Here is a 6,000-nt window from a genome sequence, read left to right on the forward strand (position 1 = left end):
CATGCCAGATTGTTCCAGAGACTCCCTTTTTTAATTGCTCAGCAATGAGGTTGTAGGAGATAAGGATGAACGAGCCAAGGCCTTATCTGTAAATGTGGAGAGAGGTGCGGGTATCTTTTGTAAAATTGTCATTGTTTGCTTTCTATCCGTCAGATATAGATTGAACAGTCTACATTATAAGATGGCAGGCACACCATCATCACCAACTCGGTTTTTTCTCTACTCCTACTCCTATAAAAGACTCAGTTGGTGATGATGGTGTGCTTGCCATCCGCCATTTCTGACCATTAGATCTGCATCTAACGGCTGTGATGTAAGTTGTGTCCTTTTGCAACAATTCCCACTTCTCTGCTCCAGTTTACACAAAACCCCTTAGTATCTTGGAACCAACCACATTCCTCCCTTACTTCATCAAAACAGCCCAAAGAATATATTTGGAGTGAAACATAAGATATTTTTAGTGATATGTATATCAAAACTAAACTGTTTTCTTTCAAATTTGTGAATGTGTATTATTCTACTTTGGATCTGTTGCAACGGACGGGCTCATTGTTATAAGGGTTTATCTCTTGCATTGTCCGCAATGAACACCTAGTGTACTGGTCCGGGCCGGATGCTCGCAGCGCGATGACCTGAGTTCGAATTCTGTCCTAAACTTTAGCTTTTTATATATTTTCTTTTGCTACTGTACTGGCAATGGAACCCATAGAGTACTTAGAATACAAGATTAAGTATGGATTTGTTTCATTTTAACTTTCTGTATGAATCTGTAGCAGCCTGCAAGTCATGTACACTGTACTGACAGTGGAACCCATAGAGTACTTAGAATACAAGATTAAGGATGGATTAACTTTTTATAGAGGGAGAATCATACACGCAATTAACTCAAATGGGTTGGAAGTGGCTCTATTATTCTCCAACGGCAACCGACAAATTTCCTCCCGCGGGCCGGAGTAGGTTTCTCGGTTTGCATGCGGGTTTAACGGAGGGGTTTGATGGAGGCGAGGAGGCGTGTTCAGCCGGGCGTGCAGCGGACAGCGCAGTACTATTCGATTTGACAGCTACAACTAGCATATTATAGAAACAAAGAAGAGTAGTAGAGATAGAGATAAGAGTAGAGACTAGGGAGGAGCACCATCTACTGCTTCATCGACTACCCCTGCGCTCCATTCGGCGGCCGCAACATCCCCTACAGCCACTCCCGCCTGCGCATCATTCGGCGGGTGCTATTGAAATTTGGGGAGCGCACTCTCGCGACTGCTGGCAGTGACGACTTCACCGACGACGACTTCTTCCCCGACCTTGGCAAGTGTAACGCCCACGATGCGGCTATATCTCCCACGTGTCGAGGCACGACTTAGAGGCATAACCGCATTGTAGGTATTGTCGCAAGAAGGGTCATCTTCACACAATCCCATGTAATAAACAAGAATGGGATAACGAGAGTTGGCTTACAATCGCCACTTCACACAATACATAAATTAATTAATACATCATCCAAAATCCACACATAGACCGACTACGGTCAAATCCAAATGAAAATAAGATAACCCCAAATGCTAGATCCCCGATCGTCCCAACTGGGCTCCACTACTGATCATCAGGAAACGAAACATAGTAACGACCACGTTCCTCGTCGAACTCCCACTTGAACTCGGTTGCGTCACCTGCACTGGTATCGTCGGCACCTGCAACTGTTTTGGTAGAATCTGTGAGTCAAGAGGACTCAGCAATCTCACACCCGCGAGATCAAGACTATTTAAGCTTATAGGAAAGGATGGGGTAATGAGGTGGAGCTGCAGCAAGCACTAAGCATATATGGTGGCTAACATACGCAAAAGAGAGCGAGAAGAGAAGCAACGCGACGGTCGCGAAGCTAGAAATGACCAAGAAGTGATCCTGAAACTACTTACGTTCCTGCATAACTCAAACCGTGTTCACTTCCCGGACTCCGCCGAAAAGAGACCGTCATGGTTACACACACGGTTGATGTATTTTAATTAAGTCAAGTGTCAAGTTCTCTACAACCGGACATTAACAAATTCCCATCTGCCTCATAACCGTGGGCATGGCTTTCGAAAGATAATACCCTGCAGGGGTGTCCCAACTTAGCCCATTATAAGCTCTCACGGTCCACGAAGGATAAACCTTCTCCCGGGAAGACCCGATCAGCCTCAGAATCCCGGTTTACAAGACATTTCGACAATGGTAAAACAAGACCAGCAAAGCCGCCCGATGTGCCGACAAATCCCGATAGGAGCTGCACATATCTCGTTCTCAGGGCACACCAGATAAGTCAAGCTATGAGTAAAACCAGGCCTCGAGTTTCCCCGAGGTGGCCCCGCAGGCTGCTCGGTTCGGACCAACACTTGAAGGAGCACTGGCCCGGGAGGGGGGAGGTTAAATAGAGATGACCCTCGGGATCGCGAAAACCCAAGGGAAAAAGACTTAGGTAGGCAAATGTAAAACCATGGTTGGGCCTTGCTGGAGGAGTTTTATTCAAGGCGAACTGTCAAGGGGGTCCCATAAATCATCCAATCGCGTAAGGAACGCAAAATCAAGGAACATAACACCGGTATGACGGAAACTAGGGCGGCAAGAGTGGAACAAAACACCAGGCATAAGGCCGAGCCTTCCACCCTTTACCAAATATATAGATGCATTAATTAAATAAGAGATATTGTGATATGCCAAAAATATTCATGTTCCAACATGGAACCAACTTCAACTTTACCTGCAACTAGCAATGCTATAAGAAGGGCTGAGCAAAAGCGGTAACTTAGCCAAACAACGGTTTGCTAGGAAAGGATGGTTAGAGGCTTGACATGGCAATATGGGAGGCATGATATAGCAAATGGTAGGTAGCGCAGCATAGCAATAGAGCGAACAACTAGCAAAGGAAAGATAGAAGTGATTTCGAGGGTATGGTCATCTTGCCTGCAAGGTTCTCAGAGTTGTCGAAAGCTTGATCCTCGTAAGCGTACTCAACAGGTTCCTCGTTTATGAACTCGTCCCCCGGCTGTACCCAAAGCAAGAACACAAGCAATGGAACCACAATCAATCACGGTGCAATGCACAAGCAACATGATGCAATACATGCATGATATGCGAGATGTGATATGCGATGCATATGCGTGCTCCGGAAGTAAAAAAGGATGAACAAGGCATCAACTTGGCAAACCAAGTATGCCACTGGAAAGATGAGATGATTTCGGTCGAAATCGATATAAAGATCACCGGAAACGGATGCACGGTTTGCAAATGGCAAGCAAAACAAGAATGACACAAATCTGCGATTAACAGCATGATAGCATTTAGAATACATCAAGTAACTATGCTACAGCACCCCAAAATAGCAACAAAGCATATGGCAGTGATCTACAAGAGATGCTTGACAAAAGATGAACACTGAGCTATGGCTAGATCACAAAATAACATGTTCAAACAAGCATGACAAAAGTGCAAAAGATATCAGCGTCACAGACTTTGTGATAATCTACTGGACATGGCATAAACAGCATCATGTCCCAATGTTCAGAGCAAGCAAAACACATGCTACACGAACTTATCATAGCAAAACAAGGCATGGCTTGAATCTACTAAAAACATAGAACAAAAGTCCCTTACTGACCATGAGCCAAAAAGGATCAGAAGATATGATGGCACCCATGTAAACCTAGCAAGTTTCGTTAACAGGTTTCAGACTTAGCAGAAAACAGAGCATCGCATTAACAGAATTATGAAGGCATCTTTGCGAGCTCGATTCACTCGTCACCAAGCAATGCATGACAAAACAAGCATACCTACAGCAAGACGACATGTTCAAGAAGCTAACCATGGCAAGAGCAAGTTCATAGCATGTATGGATCAACTACAACAACCTTGGCAATATTGAATATCATGTTAACATTCTGCCAGAAACATTTTATAGCAAAAGTAGGGCAAGATTAAGACATATTAGGCACTACATAATTTCAAACAGAGGCATGGATGGATAGAGCATAACCATATGTTGAAAACATCCTTACTATAGTATTTCAAACTAATCATGGATCTCACTGTAGCTACATGGATACATGGCATGAAAGTAACAGCAGGAAAAGACAGCAAAATCCTTAGTCCCTGGAAACAAAAACATCACGAAGCCTAGTTTGCATGCTTGTGCTAGTCACCACATAGGTCACAAAAAATACATGGCATACACCTCTGTAAAGATGGCATGGCATAGATTAAAACACCTGTAGAGCTCATGCCCATAAGATGCACACATCAAATACAACAAAAATAACAAAACATCAAGTTCTGTTAAGTCATAGTAGTAAACAACATATAGCACTCCTGCATCAGAGATTTGGGCATCAAGATGAACTCAAACGAGCATGGCACAATGGAACAAAATTAAGAGCATCTTGTGAACATTTCGATATATCACACGCATGAAACGGAGCAGTATGCAAGGAGATATGATGCGATGAACTGAGCCACATAATATGAGCAAAACGGGAACCCTAGATCACGAAGCCTAGTTTGCATGCTTGCGCTCAGTTTCTTCAAGAATAGCAACGGGGTGCTCATGGTAAGACAGATCTTCTTGGAGGTCAATCTCTTCGAAGTTGATGGTGCGCTCAGGAGTCTTGAAGCACTTGCGAAGCTGTGACACGTGGAACACATCGTGCACGTTCGCGAAGTTGGAGGGAAGCTCAAGTTGATAGGCGAGGTCGCCTCTTTTGCCAATGATCTTGAAAGGACCCACGTATCTAGGGGCAAGCTTCCCTTTGATACCAAAGCGACGAGTGCCTTTCATTGGAGAGACGCGGAGGTAGACATGGTCTCCGATCTCGAAAGCCAAGTCACGGTGCTTGCTATCATAGTAACTCTTCTCGCGCGATTGCGCGGCTTTGAGATTTTCACGGATGACTTTACACATTTCATCAGCCTCTGTGATTAAGTCATTGCCAAGAAGTTGGCGTTCACCAGTCTCTAGCCAATTGAGAGGAGTACGGCACTTTCTGCCACAGAGAATCTCGAATGGGGCCTTACCGAACTCGCTTGGAAGCTGTTGTTGTAGGAGAACTCGGCATATGGAAGACAATCTTCCCACTTCATTCCAAAGGAAATGACACAAGCCCTAAGCATATCTTCAAGGATTTGATTGACTCGCTCGACTTGGCCACTAGTTTGAGGATGGAAAGCTGTGCTGAAGCGAATGTTGGTGCCCATGGCCTTCTGAAAGGAGTCCCATAACTTAGAAGTGAAAATGCTTCCACGATCTGAAGATATCAATTGTGGAATGCCGTGCAAGGAGACAATCCTGGAGGTGTATAGCTCTGCCAACTGAGCTGCTGTGATATATTCTTTGATTGGAAGGAAATGAGCCACTTTAGTAAGCTTGTCGATGGCAACGAAGATAGCATCATTTCCGCGCTTGGACTTAGGAAATCCATTCACGAAGTCCATTTCGATATGATCAAACTTCCATTCTGGAATAGCAAGAGCTTGGAGGAGACCAGCTGGTCGTTGGTGTTCTGCTTTCACCCTTCGACAGACATCACATTCGTTCACGAATTGAGTGATTTCTCGCTTCATTCGAGTCCACCAATACGATTGCTTGAGGTCATGGTACATCTTCGTACTTCCAGGATGAATGGAAAGAAGAGAATTGTGCGCCTCGTTCATAATGACTTTCCTTAGATCACCTTTAGGAACCACAATCCGGTCCTCGAAGAATAAAGTGTCTCTGTCATCAATGTGATAGCACTTGCATTTGGAAAGACCCTTGTCAATACCACGTTTCACCTTCTTCACCATGGTATCCAGGAGTTTTGCCTCACGAATTTGATCTTCCAAAGTAGGAGAGACTAGGAGGTTGGCAAGAAAGCCTTGAGGAACAACTTGGAGATTGAGTTTGCGGAAATCTTCACAAAGGTCCGGTTGGAATGGCTTGAGAATTAAGCTGTTGCAATAATCCTTCCTGCTCAAAGCATCTGCAATGACATTGGC

This window comes from Aegilops tauschii, chromosome 4 (assembly GCF_002575655.3).
Source record: "Aegilops tauschii subsp. strangulata cultivar AL8/78 chromosome 4, Aet v6.0, whole genome shotgun sequence".
NCBI lineage: Eukaryota > Viridiplantae > Streptophyta > Magnoliopsida > Poales > Poaceae > Aegilops > Aegilops tauschii.